The sequence below is a fragment of the Amia ocellicauda genome, chromosome 3, assembly GCF_036373705.1.
Source record: "Amia ocellicauda isolate fAmiCal2 chromosome 3, fAmiCal2.hap1, whole genome shotgun sequence".
NCBI classification, from domain to species: domain Eukaryota; kingdom Metazoa; phylum Chordata; class Actinopteri; order Amiiformes; family Amiidae; genus Amia; species Amia ocellicauda.
The window spans coordinates 47,935,186-47,950,738 of NC_089852.1; the positions used below are offsets into that span (position 1 = coordinate 47,935,186).

The window sequence follows — 15,553 nt, forward strand, 5'->3', positions numbered from 1 at the left end:
GACTACTAATTACATTGTCCACAAGAGTAGACAAAATTATTTCATTTTAATTTACAAACCTTGTGCAGAAATTATTTAACCGTGAGCATGAATGAATAAACCGTGGGATGCAATTATGAATTCATAGCACTGAGGCTCCACATCACACAACCCCCTTCCCACTGAAATGTGCTGTGGAATGGATTCAATACTCCCGGTCATGGCTTTCATCACGACCCTAAGATGATGCAAAATAACTCATGCACAGAGTTCAAAGGAACTCACCAACATCTGCTCAAAGAGCTCCAGGGCAGATTCGGCAGGGTGGTCATGCAAGCATTGCCACCTGAGATGGGATCTCATAGTGGGCAGCCGAGGGGTGCCTCTGACTGAGGATGCTCGGCTTCTCCTTGTCCTGCTTCATCCTCATGCTGGTGAACCTCTCCAGCTATAGGGGAAGTGCAGAGGCAACAGCCGTGTAACCTGGGCAATAACTGCAGACATGAGATGAGTAGAAGCACATGGATCAGTGAAACGGTGTAAGAAACACCATTGTTGGGTGGCTGGCAGAAGCAAAGGAAATCAGAAAAAGGAGACAGAGTCAATGAAAACACAAGCAAAGCCCCCCAGAAACAACCCCACACTGGAAATGTGCGGAGGACACAAGACTCAGCAGCATAGTTATCACTTCTAGACAATCAGCTGAGAACTAGAGGTTAAGAAAAGGTACAGAAGTAGTTGGTCCAATTCGAATCTAACATCCATCCATCCTTCAATTTACAATAACCACTTTATCTAGTACAGGGTCACACGGTGACAAGGAGCCTGAAGGCTGGTTTACACGTCTGCGTCTACGTGTCTGCGGACATGCGCAGCGTCGTGCGCAGACAGTCACAGATGCTGCCATCTCACTGGCACGCAAGAGTGACGCGTCCATAGGGAGCAGTGTCGCGTTAACACACCACCATCTACACAAAACAAACCCAATTTCTATGGTGCACCCACGATTGTATGGATGTAAATTAACACATACTGTTAATGACATGTTATTGTATTATTATTACAGAAACTACACGCACACACATACAAATTGCATCCTGCAGGTGCAGATCTGTTGTCTTGCTATATTTGGCTAGACACTTAACAAGGTAAACACACAGTCCTTCTTCGCAAAAGTTTCTAGCACATCTCTCGCATCAAGAGCGGCCGCCATCACTGTAGTTACACTGTCAGAATGCAGACGCGCTGCGTCATGACGTCACCGCACTGACCGGACCCGTGTGGCACTCACGACACTGCGCTCCTGAAACTAGTCCAGCACAGGCGGAGGTGCAGCTGAGCCCAGTGGAAACCCCCGGCCCGGCACGGCAACGCTGAGGTACAGCTAAAGGTGGCTAGTGGAAACGGGGTATTAGTTATATATACACTCAGGAAAAAAAAGAAACATCCTCTTACTTTCAACTGCTTTTATTTCCAGCAAACTTAACGTGTAAATATTTATATGAACATACAAGATTTAACAACTAAGACATAAACTGAACAAGTTTCACAGACATGTGAGTAACAGAAATGGAACAATGTGTCCCTGAACAAAGGGGGGGTGAAAATCAAAAGTAACAGTCAGTATCTGGTGTGGCCACCAGCTGCATTAAGTCCTGCAGTGCATCTCCTCCTCATGGACTGCACCAGATCTGCCAGTTCTTGCTGTGAGATGTTACTCCACTCTTCCACCAAGGCACGTGCCAGTTCCCGGACATTTCTGGGGGGAATGGCCCTAGCCCTCACCCTCCGATCCAACAGGTCCCAGACATGCTCAATGGGATTGAGATCCGGGCTCTTTGCTGGCCATGGCAGAACACTGACATTCCTGTCTTGCAGGAAATCACACACAGAATGAGCAGTATGGCTGGTGGCATTGTCATGCTGGAGGGTCATGTCAGGATGAGTTACAACAGGCCTACAAGCCCTCAGTCCAGCCTCTCTCAGCCTATTGCGGACAGTCTGAGCACTGATGGAGGGATTGTGCGTTCCTGGTGTAACTCGGGCAGTTGTTGTTGCCATCATGTACCTGTCCCGCACGTGTGATATTCGTATGTACCGATCCTGTGCATTTGTTGTTACACGTGGTCTGCCACTGCGAGGATGATCAGCTGTCCTTCCTGTCTCCCTGTAGCGCTGTCTTAGGCGTCTCACAGTACGGACATTGCAATGTATTGCCCTGGCCACATCTGCAGTCCTCATGCCTCCTTGCAGCATGCCTAAGGCACGTTCACACAGATGAGCAGGGACCCTGGGCATCTTCCTTTTGGTGTTTTTCAGAGTCAGTAGAAAGGTCTCTTTAGTGTCCTACGTTTTTATAACTGTGACCTTAATTGCCTACAGTCTGTAAGCTGTTAGTGGCTTCACGACCGTTCCATTCTATTTTCAAAGAAAAACTTTGATCCTACGATGTGCATATTCAGTGAAGTGCGGTGGTGGCAGCATCATGCTGTGGGGATGCTTCTCATCAGCAGGGACTGGGCATCTTGTTAAAACTGAAGGAAGAATGGGATGATGCAAAATACAGGGAAATACTGCAAAGACAACCTGCTTCAGTGTGCTAAAAAATTGAAGCTTGGGAGGAAACTCACCTTTCAAAATTACTCTGACACTGTGTGCAAAGCTGGTACATACCTACCCCAAAAGACTTAAAGCTGTTATTGCAGCAAAAGGTGGCTCTACCAAATATTAATGTGTGGGGGTTGAATACTTATACAAGCAAGAGATTTCAGTTTTTTATTTCTTACCAATATTTCCCAACATAAAACCAATGTCACCTTAAAATAATTGATTTTGAATTTCAGTGTTTTAAAGTAGAATATCAAACAGAGCGAGAATTCTGGGAGTTAACTGTTCTGATATAATGACGAGTTGGTGGCAGTAGAATAGCCTACAACAATATGTAGACATTAAGCCTATATGTTTTATACGACTTATTTGCATCTTTTAATGACATTGTAACATAGCACCGCCGTGGAGAGGAATGCAGGTGTGGAGTGAAAGGTAGTCAGGAACAGGCTGGGATCAACACCGGCAAACAGTAATGCCCAGAAGTCGTGGTCGATAAGGCAAGCAGGGAGTCAATGATCACAAGAACAGGCTGATCGGGAGAATCTAGAAATTGGTGGCCAAGGTACACATGGAGGTCAATAACAGGCACTCAATAACAAAGGGAATACTTAGAAATACAACAGAACCAAAGACAAGACTTAGCAGAGAATGGCACTCACAGAGGGGATTATATGTGTAGAAGAGGGGAGCAGAGGGCAGTGAATGAGAGTGCAGGTCCAATGGGAGTTGATCAAAGTGCACATGGTGCCGAGGAATGTTAAGATGCTGATTGCTGGGGAGTGTGAGGGTTAGTATTCCACTGAGGTTGACCTCTGGTGGTGAGCTTGTGAATTGTGATGTATGAGATGAAACAGTGACAGACATGACGTTATATATTTATTTATTTATTTTTGTGCAGCAAGAAAATCTGCATTTCTTTTCTTCATGATAAAGTTAAATACACTGTAGTAAAAACTAAAATAGTGGACTAGTGCCATAGCAATGTGAAGAGACAGTGTTTGTTTCTGAATGAACCTCAATCAAGAGTATCACCTGTGGACAGTTAAAAAAAATCTATGTGGGGCTACTTATTTTATTCAACATGTTGAAATAAATATAAAACTTACATGGGTAAAGATTTTTCTATCAAATACACAAATTGAGAACTGGTTTTCTCCAAGCTGTACATTTTGTCAGCATCAGGCAATTGCAGGAAAAGAACAGAAAACATTATGACACTATTAGGCTTTGAGAACAGCAGAACAATGTCTCTTATTCCTGGAGAACATTTGCATTGTTTTTTTAAATTTAATAGAACGAATAGAAAATACTATTTAGTTTGCTGATCCTTCCTATTAGAATAAATACACATTGAACTTGACACATGCAATGTCTTAATATTAGTTTCATGTGATTGTATGTCGATGAATCCCATCTGATTCAGGTTTCACAATCATTAGGGTCAAAGATGTATTGCATTGCTTTGAGAATATTTGTCTTGTTACTTTTCCTTTACGTGTTGAATAAATATTGGAAATAAGGTATGAGAATATATGCAAACATTTATTAGAATAAAAGCTATAAGTCTACTTTAATGTAAATATAGCATAATATAGAGCACAAAACTCATCAATAGACAGTTTTAACTCTGTAAGGTCCACTGAAGTCACACTTTCTCTGACACACATTGTAAGGTCGCATTACTTGGTGTAGCAACTCTTTCTCCACTGACTGTATTCTTCATTTGCTTAATCCCATCATAAAAATGCCACTCTTGAGAGTGGAAGCACACAAAATGTGCTCCAGTGTTGTAGGGTGTGGCCACTGGCTTATACAGTGTTTATATAAAAACAAATGCAACATTTAGTAATAACATATATTTAAACACACAAAGTTATTCAATACGGAGGATTATCCATGCCAAAATAATACAAAATGGGAATAAACAAATGATTGAATTCATTTCCATGTATGTATTTGATTTCAGAATGTATTTATTGAAACATTTATTAATTAATTGCTCTATGTTGACCACATGTTTCTTCACCGATTTAGTAATTTTCGGACCAATTTTCAGTTTGGCACACTGCTGTAACCCCCCTGGGCTAATCGAGGGATGAGGATGTGCCACACATGTCCTCCAAGACGTGCGCCTTCAGCCATCCTACTTTTGTTCACCAGAGTGGGCTCAGATCCCGGGCAAGGAAACCCATAGAGCCAGTTGGATCTCTGACCGGAGGCTTTTTACTGGATGAGCCACTCGGGAGCTCTTAGGTCTGTATTTATTTATTTTTAATTTTGCCATGGATATATCAACCATAATTCGACAGGTTTCTTTACTGTATTTACATCAATGTATTCTACTACAACCTCAATAACTCAGATTGTTGTAAATATAGAGGTTAAAGAGTTATTCAAGATGTGTTTTAGTTATATGCTCTCATGTGTTGCTACTACTGTTCATGAAGTGTGTCTATTGTTTTCAATTTTATTTTTACATCCTGGCTGCCTTTTTTACACTGGTGAATGTAATTGAACTTCCAAGACGACTTGAAATGTCTCTGCTTGTTCAGCTCAGAACTACATTACCCATCATTATGGATATAGAACTACATTACCCATCATTATGGACATGATGTGAAATGTAGTTCAAAGTGGGGCATGCAAAGCCAACTTGGAAGTGCAATGCAATTTACAAGTGTAAAAATGTGGTCAGGATGTAAAAAATAAATAAAAATGCACATACCTTACTTTAAGAGTTAGAATTTGACAAATAGATTTTTAGTAAATTTCAGCCATTGCTTTTGACTGTATGGTACCGAATTTGGAGAAGACCAATGCCAGCTCAGACCTGTGGTGATTAAAACATGTTCAATTTATCTTTATCTTGTGTGTCACATGGAATGACAAGATTTTGTCTTTACCACTAACATTACACTAAATTACAGGAAAATACAAAAAGGAGATCATTAACTTATGGCTGACCAAACAGTCACCTACCATGCTTGTGGATTCACTCAATATTTCCAGTGTGAAGAGATTATATGGTTAACTGCATGTAAAGAGACCATTAGTTTATAAATTCTGACTTTGATCCAGTATAAATAGTATCCTTTAGCAACCATACCTGTGCTTCATTATTCATTGAATATCTATTCCTTCTTTCCATTTCACTCACTTATCATTAACATTATTATTACTGTCATTTGTGTGTAGTGTTGTGTGCATTCACTAATTGTTTCATCACTCATGTGTGTATTTTCTTTTGAGTAGATACACCTGCACCAAACAGGGCGGCGCCCGCTCCCCACACTCTCCCTGCACACCTGTTCCCTATCATTCGACTCAGAGGATCAGGCCTAAAACAAGAGGCTGACAGAGAGAGAGCAAACAAAGTGCAACACAACCAGACACACAGACAGAACAAGATGGGACAAGGAGAGTTTGGGCGCACGGAGGAACCCGCAGCAGGGACAGCAAGTGAAGGGCTGTCGGCTAATCGGCACTGGAACTGATCAGAGAAGCTCCTCGAAGGCTTGTGGATCATAAGGATTCCCAGCTTGGAGGTGGGCAGTGGATCGGAGCCCCCAAGAGTTAAGTATACTAGCTTGTTGCAAAGAGTTTTCATTCATACAGATCTGTGATGAGAATAAGGAATAGAAATCTGAGGCAATAAGTTACATGTAGAAGCAGGTGTCTTTATTGTGGAAAGTCATTGAATACTGAGGTCCGTTGCTGTGCTCTCCTGTGCCTCCTCCCAGTTCAGCGACCCGTCTCTCTTCCTAGAAGGACAACAGAAATAACTCCATATGCAATTGCATAGAACTCGTAGAACTTGTCCGTCTCCGTAAACACTGGGAAGGCAGCCTCAGCCCTTAGAACTATTGAAATCCAATGAGGTTGTATTACAAGTGGGAAGCCTAGTAAAATAGGCAGTGGTTTGGATATAATCAAGTAGGATACGTTCTATATTGTGGTGCAGAACCGGAGCAAGCAGTGTGTGGTTTAATATTCGGCTCATTCACTCGCCTACCTCAGGGATCTTTTCATCTCTGAACACACAGCTTCTTCCTATGCATACTACGGACACTGAAAATAGATGCCTCTCGTCCTCGGTACGACAGATACAATGTTTTAATGAACAGTCTGTGCCGTGGACACGAGCGGTCATTATAGTTAAACTTATGTCAGGAAATGCCATTTCTGAGTGAAGCAAAGTAAGTCTTCTACTCAGGCGGTGCCAAGCACAGCATCCTATATCCTACTGCTTTCGATATACTTAACATTCAAATCCTTGAACTAAGATGAAATGTGAACAATCAGTGGCCAGGATATTGATAAGGAATGATATGTTTCAATATCTGAACTTTGTTTATGAAGAGGAGACCTTTATTCTCACTAGCTCTCTGTTTCAAACGTGATCTATTGTGTATATATATGTTAAAACCTGTTGGTTAATTGAGCTTTACATTGGAACATCTATAGCAGTCATGTCAGTCTAATTCAATTCTAGCATGGAAAAAATACCATTCTTTTGGTCAGTTGGTTTGAAGTTGATTTTGAACATTTTTAATCAAGCCGTTGTCGCAAACTCAGTTTAATTGCACCATATCTTTGTATGCGTTATATATATGTATTTTGTGCACTTGTATGTATGACTATTTGCTGTGGAGTTGGTTATTAGGTTTACTTATTAATAGCACTGTGGTTGTTTTTAAGTTTACTGTTCACAAATTAAATAATCCTTTGCATCTGGATTTCATAGATTTTTGTCCTGAATTTACCACCCGAGACAGACCGTGCTCTGGATTGGTAACCTCTCAACGCAGCCCAGTTATCTACACCTGCTCCCGCTTCTATGTGGACATTTAAGCCCGGCATAGTGGATGTCTCAACCTAGAGCTCCACAGCTACATCAGGCATAACACCTTCTACCTCGGGCAAGTCGGCAGCTCAGTGTTTGTCAGCCGGAGGAGGAGGATCTGCAAGAGACTAATTTGTCCTTGACGCAGCATGGCTCTGTCTAAGCCAAGCCACCAGATGAGCAGCCGCTCCACGAATCCCAGACCTGTTGAAGGCGGATCAGTGCGGCGGTATAGGACGGGGAGTTCCAACCGCAGAGTCCCGGCAGAGATCCAAAGAAAGCATGAGATAAGTGAACCACAGCATTGAACTGTTAACAATAACAGAGTCGCAGGGTACTTGAAAGACTTTATTTATTACTTTGATGAAACATACGAGTGACCCTCGTTCCTTCACCCCAGGCTGAAGCGCTGCTCCCCTGAAAGACATTATTACAGTTATTACTTGATGGTGTTTGTATGGATTTTAGCAATTAATCAGTTGCACTTTTTATTCATATTTGCATTTCCTTTGTGTTGACTGTCTACAGATTATATGCTCTGTTGCTTTGCCTGTGCTTTACTCGGTGCTTACACTGTATAAACAATAAGTCTGTATTCAACTTACCTGGTGTCTTGTTGGTGTCCCAAGATCCAAACGTCCTGTGGGCGAAGGGTGAGGGGAGTTCCCATAGTCTGCCATCCATCCTGAATTATTTCACCCCTTATTTCACATTCCAATTGTTACCATTTTGGTAATACTTGAGTCATCAATAGATATTGAATTAATGTGTTAATTAAATCAATAGATGTTTAATTAACATACTGCACACAGTACAGTATGTTACTACACTTCACAGGTGTTGTACAATTGTCTGTATATTACTGTGCTCTTTACAGTAAAATACCACGTGACCTTTTTAGACTTTAAGTTCAATTGCTCCAGATTTCACTAAATGTTCTATTAAGATAGAGAAAATAAATAAGTGATACATTGAGCTTCCAGTGGGGGACGTGTGTGATTCAAGAAGCACCCAAACTGGTGTGTGTATCTGTACAACACTAATAATTCAGTATCTCTAACCAGATTGTACAACAGTGTGCTGAAATAACACTAAACACATTTTTACTGTAACATCTATGTAACACCCACGTACTTCAATGCTCTATGAACCTTCTATTAACAGGTACATTTAACCACGTACAGATAACACATCAACATTGGAGCAAATGAGAGCGTATTCCACACATGTTTAATGAAAATTGGCCACTTTCAAACAAAACTACACAGATTAGATTTTTATTATTAGATTTCTTACCAACAGGGTGTTCACTTTCAGGCCTCGGCAGTCAAGCCAGGTGTGATCGGCGCGTCTAAGAAGTGGGGTCTTCTTTCTCTGGCACCCTGGGCTGAGACGGACATAAGTGGCGCCTGGCAGCAACCACCGCTGCAATGGCAGTTAGGCCAGCCTTCTCAGCACCCTGAGACCAACTGCTATTACCTTGGGTAGTCGTTGAATCTATACAATCAAATTGCAAGGAAGAGTCAGCTTTCAACCAATCATGCTTTAACAGCCTGCGAGGATCCGCTCCAAATGCCTTGCAGGTTTCAAAGAGTAAAGGAGGGAATTGGGTTTGAAGGAAGCCAGAAGGAAATAACTGTATTAATAGTTATTAGAAAAAAAATGTATGACACAAACTGCATGCATACATAGATCACGTCGTACATGAAAGCACTTCTGGGCATACAATCCACACTTCATGCCTGAACGAGGGTTTTCATTTCATCCCCGAAAGGCAAAGTACAGCTTACTTCTCGTCCACAAAATTGCACGAAAAGCACAGAATAGGTACTCCATGGGCTGAAATGCAAATTGTGTGCAGCACAGAACTGTCACTCTGTGGGACAAAATGTCAATTGTGTGCAGCACAGAACTGTCATTCCGTGGGATAAAATGTCAACTGTGTGAAGCACAGAACTGTCATTCCGTGGGACAAAATGTCAATTGTGTGCAGCACAGAACTGTCATTCCGTGGGATAAAATGTCAACTGTGTGAAGCACAGAACTGTCATTCTGTGGGACAAAATGTCAACTGTGTGCAGCACAGAACTGTCATTCCGTGGGACAAAATGTCAATTGTGTGCAGCACAGAACTGTCATTCTGTGGGACAAAATGTCAACTGTGTGCAGCACAGAACTGTCACTCTGTGGGACAAAATGTCAATTGTGTGAAGCACAGAACTGTCATTCTGTGGGACAAAATGTCAACTGTGTGCAGCACAGAACTGTCACTCTGTGGGACAAAATGTCAATTGTGTGCAGCACAGAACTGTCATTCCGTGGGATAAAATGTCAACTGTGTGAAGCACAGAACTGTCATTCTGTAGGACAAAATGTCAATTGTGTGCAGCAACCAGAACTGTCATTCTGTGGGACAAAATGTCAACTGTGTGCAGCACAGAACTGTCATTCCGTGAGACAAAATGTCAACTGTGTGCAGCACAGAACTGTCATTCCGTGGGACAAAATGTCAATTGTGTGCAGCACAGAACTGTCATTCTGTGGGACAAAATGTCAATTGTGTGCAGAACAGAACTGTCATTCTGTGGGACAAAATGTCAACTGTGTGCAGCACAGAACTGTCATTCCGTGGGATAAAATGTCAACTGTGTGAAGCACAGAACTGTCATTCTGTAGGACAAAATGTCAATTGTGTGCAGCAACCAGAACTGTCATTCTGTGGGACAAAATGTCAACTGTGTGCAGCAAACAGAACTGTCATTCCGTGGGACAAAATGTCAACTGTGTGCAGCACAGAACTATCATTCTGTGGGACAAAATGTCAATTGTGTGCAGCACAGAACTGTCATTCTGTGGGACAAAATGTCAACTGTGTGAAGCACAGAACTGTCACTCTGTGGGACAAAATGTCAATTGTGTGCAGCACAGAACTGTCATTCCGTGGGACAAAATGTCAATTGTGTGCAGCAACCAGAACTGTCATTCTGTGGGACAAAATGTCAACTGTGTGAAGCACAGAACTGTCATTCTGTAGGACAAAATGTCAATTGTGTGCAGCAACCAGAACTGTCATTCTGTGGGACAAAATGTCAACTGTGTGCAGCAAACAGAACTGTCATTCCGTGGGACAAAATGTCAACTGTGTGCAGCACAGAACTATCATTCTGTGGGACAAAATGTCAATTGTGTGCAGCACAGAACTATCATTCTGTGGGACAAAATGTCAACTGTGTGCAGCACAGAACTGTCATTCTGTGGGACAAAATGTCAATTGTGTGCAGCACAGAACTGTCATTCCGTGAGACAAAATGTCAACTGTGTGCAGCACAGAACTGTCATTCCGTGGGACAAAATGTCAACTGTGTGCAGCACAGAACTGTCATTCCGTGGGATAAAATGTCAACTGTGTGCAGCACAGAACTGTCATTCTGTGGGACAAAATGTCAATTGTGTGCAGCACAGAACTGTCATTTCGTGGGACAAAATGTCAATTGTGTGCAGCACAGAACTGTCATTCCGTGGGACAAAATGTCAATTGTGTGCAGCACAGAACTGTCATTCTGTGGGACAAAATGTCAATTGTGTGCAGCACAGAACTGTCATTCTGTGGGACAAAATGTCAATTGTGTGCAGCACAGAACTGTCATTCCGTGGGATAAAATGTCAACTGTGTGAAGCACAGAACTGTCATTCTGTAGGACAAAATGTCAACTGTGTGCAGCAACCAGAACTGTCATTCTGTGGGACAAAATGTCAACTGTGTGCAGCACAGAACTATCATTCTGTGGGACAAAATGTCAACTGTGTGCAGCACAGAACTATCATTCTGTGGGACAAAATGTCAATTGTGTGCAGCACAGAACTGTCATTCTGTGGGACAAAATGTCAATTGTGTGCAGAACAGAACTGTCATTCTGTGGGACAAAATGTCAACTGTGTGCAGCACAGAACTGTCATTCCGTGGGATAAAATGTCAACTGTGTGAAGCACAGAACTGTCATTCTGTAGGACAAAATGTCAATTGTGTGCAGCAACCAGAACTGTCATTCTGTGGGACAAAATGTCAACTGTGTGCAGCAACCAGAACTGTCATTCCGTGGGACAAAATGTCAACTGTGTGCAGCACAGAACTATCATTCTGTGGGACAAAATGTCAATTGTGTGCAGCACAGAACTGTCATTCCGTGGGACAAAATGTCAAATTTGTGTGCAGCACAGAACTGTCATTCTGTGGGACAAAATGTCAATTGTGTGCAGCAGAGAACTGTCATTCCGTGGGACAAAATGTCAATTGTGTGCAGCACAGAACTGTCATTCCGTGGGACAAAATGTCAACTGTGTGCAGCACAGAACTGTCATTCTGTGGGACAAAATGTCAACTGTGTGAAGCACAGAACTGTCATTCCGTGGGACAAAATGTCAATTGTGTGCAGCACAGAACTGTCATTCTGTGGGACAAAATGTCAACTGTATGCAGCACAGAACTGTCATTCCGTGAGACAAAATGTCAATTGTGTGCAGCACAGAACTGTCATTCTGTGGGACAAAATGTCAATTGTGTGCAGCACAGAACTGTCATTCCGTGGGACAAAATGTCAATTGTGTGCAGCACAGAACTGTCATTCCGTGGGACAAAATGTCAACTGTGTGCAGCAAACAGAAATGTCATTCTGTGGGACAAAATGTCAACTGTGTGCAGCACAGAACTGTCATTCCGTGGGACAAAATGTCAACTGTGTGCAGCACAGAACTATCATTCCGTGGGACAAAATGTCAACTGTGTGCAGCACAGAACTATCATTCTGTGGGACAAAATGTCAATTGTGTGCAGCACAGAACTGTCATTCCGTGGGACAAAATGTCAATTGTGTGCAGCACAGAACTGTCATTCCGTAGGACAAAATGTCAATTGTGTGCAGCAACCAGAACTGTCATTCTGTGGGACAAAATGTCAACTGTGTGCAGCACAGAACTATCATTCTGTGGGACAAAATGTCAATTGTGTGCAGCACAGAACTGTCATTCTGTGGGACAAAATGTCAATTGTGTGCAGCACAGAACTGTCATTCTGTGGGACAAAATGTCAACTGTGTGCAGCACAGAACTGTCATTCCGTGGGACAAAATGTCAACTGTGTGCAGCACAGAACTGTCATTCTGTAGGACAAAATGTCAATTGTGTGCAGCAACCAGAACTGTCATTCCGTGGGACAAAATGTCAACTGTGTGCAGCACAGAACTGTCATTCCGTGGGACAAAATGTCAACTGTGTGCAGCACAGAACTGTCATTCCGTGGGACAAAATGTCAACTGTGTGCAGCACAGAACTGTCATTCCGTGGGACAAAATGTCAACTGTGTGCAGCAAACAGAACTGTCATTCCGTGGGACAAAATGTCAACTGTGTGCAGCACAGAACTGTCATTCTGTGGGACAAAATGTCAACTGTGTGCAGCACAGAACTGTCATTCTGTGGGACAAAATGTCAACTGTGTGCAGCACAGAACTGTCATTCTGTGGGACAAAATGTCAATTGTGTGCAGCACAGAACTGTCATTCCGTGGGACAAAATGTCAATTGTGTGCAGCACAGAACTGTCATTCCGTGGGACAAAATGTCAACTGTGTGCAGCACAGAACTGTCATTCCGTGGGACAAAATGTCAATTGTGTGCAGCACAGAACTGTCATTCCGTGGGACAAAATGTCAACTGTGTGCAGCACAGAACTGTCATTCCGTGGGACAAAATGTCAATTGTGTGCAGAACAGAACTGTCATTCCGTGGGACAAAATGTCAACTGTGTGCAGCACAGAACTGTCATTCCGTGGGATAAAATGTCAACTGTGTGAAGCACAGAACTGTCATTCTGTAGGACAAAATGTCAACTGTGTGAAGCACAGAACTGTCATTCTGTAGGACAAAATGTCAATTGTGTGCAGCAACCAGAACTGTCATTCCGTGGGACAAAATGTCAACTGTGTGCAGCACAGAACTATCATTCTGTGGGACAAAATGTCAATTGTGTGCAGCACAGAACTGTCATTCCGTGGGACAAAATGTCAATTGTGTGCAGCACAGAACTGTCATTCCGTGGGTCAAAATGTCAACTGTGTGCAGCACAGAACTGTCATTCTGTGGGACAAAATGTCAATTGTGTGCAGCACAGAACTGTCATTCCGTGGGATAAAATGTCAACTGTGTGAAGCACAGAACTGTCATTCTGTAGGACAAAATGTCAATTGTGTGCAGCACAGAACTGTCATTCCGTGGGATAAAATGTCAACTGTGTGAAGCACAGAACTGTCATTCTGTAGGACAAAATGTCAATTGTGTGCAGCAACCAGAACTGTCATTCTGTGGGACAAAATGTCAACAGTGTGCAGCAAACAGAACTGTCATTCTGTGGGACAAAATGTCAATTGTGTGCAGCACAGAACTGTCATTCCGTGGGACAAAATGTCAATTGTGTGCAGCACAGAACTGTCATTCCGTGGGACAAAATGTCAATTGTGTGCAGCACAGAACTGTCATTCCGTGGGATAAAATGTCAACTGTATGAAGCACAGAATTGTCATTCTGTAGGACAAAATGTCAATTGTGTGCAGCAACCAGAACTGTCATTCTGTGGGACAAAATGTCAACTGTGTGCAGCACAGAACTGTCATTCCGTGGGACAAAATGTCAACTGTGTGCAGCACAGAACTGTCATTCCGTGGGATAAAATGTCAACTGTATGAAGCACAGAACTGTCATTCTGTAGGACAAAATGTCAATTGTGTGCAGCAACCAGAACTGTCATTCTGTGGGACAAAATGTCAACTGTGTGCAGCAAACAGAACTGTCATTCCGTGGGACAAAATGTCAACTGTGTGCAGCACAGAACTATGATTCTGTGGGACAAAATGTCAACTGTGTGCAGCACAGAACTGTCATTCCGTGGGACAAAATGTCAATTGTGTGCAGAACAGAACTGTCATTCTGTGGGACAAAATGTCAACTGTGTGCAGCACAGAACTGTCATTCCGTGGGACAAAATGTCAACTGTGTGCAGCACAGAACTGTCATTCCGTGGGACAAAATGTCAATTGTGTGCAGCACAGAACTGTCATTCCGTGGGACAAAATGTCAATTGTGTGCAGCACAGAACTGTCATTCTGTGGGACAAAATGTCAACTGTGTGCAGCACAGAACTGTCATTCTGTGGGACAAAATGTCAACTGTGTGCAGCACAGAACTGTCATTCTGTGGGACAAAATGTCAATTGTGTGCAGAACAGAACTGTCATTCTGTGGGACAAAATGTCAACTGTGTGCAGCACAGAACTGTCATTCCGTGGGACAAAATGTCAACTGTGTGCAGCACAGAACTGTCATTCCGTGGGACAAAATGTCAATTGTGTGCAGCAACCAGAACTGTCATTCCGTGGGACAAAATGTCAACTGTGTGCAGCACAGAACTGTCATTCCGTGGGACAAAATGTCAACTGTGTGCAGCACAGAACTGTCATTCCGTGGGACAAAATGTCAACTGTGTGCAGCACAGAACTGTCATTCCGTGGGACAAAATGTCAACTGTGTGCAGCAAACAGAACTGTCATTCCGTGGGACAAAATGTCAATTGTGTGCAACAAACAGAACTGTCATTCCGTGGGACAAAATGTCAACAGTGTGCAGCACAGAACTGTCATTCCGTGGGACAAAATGTCAACTGTGTGCAGCACAGAACTGTCATTCCGTGGGACAAAATGTCAACTGTGTGCAGCACAGAACTGTCATTCCGTGGGACAAAATGTCAACTGTGTGCAGCACAGAACTGTCATTCCGTGGGACAAAATGTCAACTGTGTGCAGCACAGAACTGTCATTCCGTGGGACAAAATGTCAACTGTGTGCAGCACAGAACTGTCATTCCGTGGGACAAAATGTCAATTGTGTGCAGCACAGAACTGTCATTCCGTGGGACAAAATGTCAACTGTGTGCAGCACAGAACTGTCATTCCGTGGGACAAAATGTCAACTGTGTGCAGCACAGAACTGTCATTCCGTGGGACAAAATGTCAACTGTGTGCAGCACAGAACTGTCATTCCGTGGGACAAAATGTCAGTTGTGTGCAGCACAGAACTG

The 15,553-nt window shown here is 42.8% G+C and overlaps 1 long non-coding RNA gene across 1 annotated transcript; it reads right to left on the minus strand.

The window, feature by feature from the left end:
- Positions 1-7,767: 7,767 nt before the first annotated feature.
- Positions 7,768-15,219, minus strand: LOC136746913 (uncharacterized). The gene is made up of 3 exons (XR_010816442.1): positions 8,729-15,219; positions 8,038-8,170; positions 7,768-7,849 (listed from the first exon to the last, which is right to left on the minus strand). It is a non-coding gene; the product is annotated as an uncharacterized LOC136746913 (long non-coding RNA).
- Between the last annotated feature and the right edge of the window lie 334 nt (positions 15,220-15,553).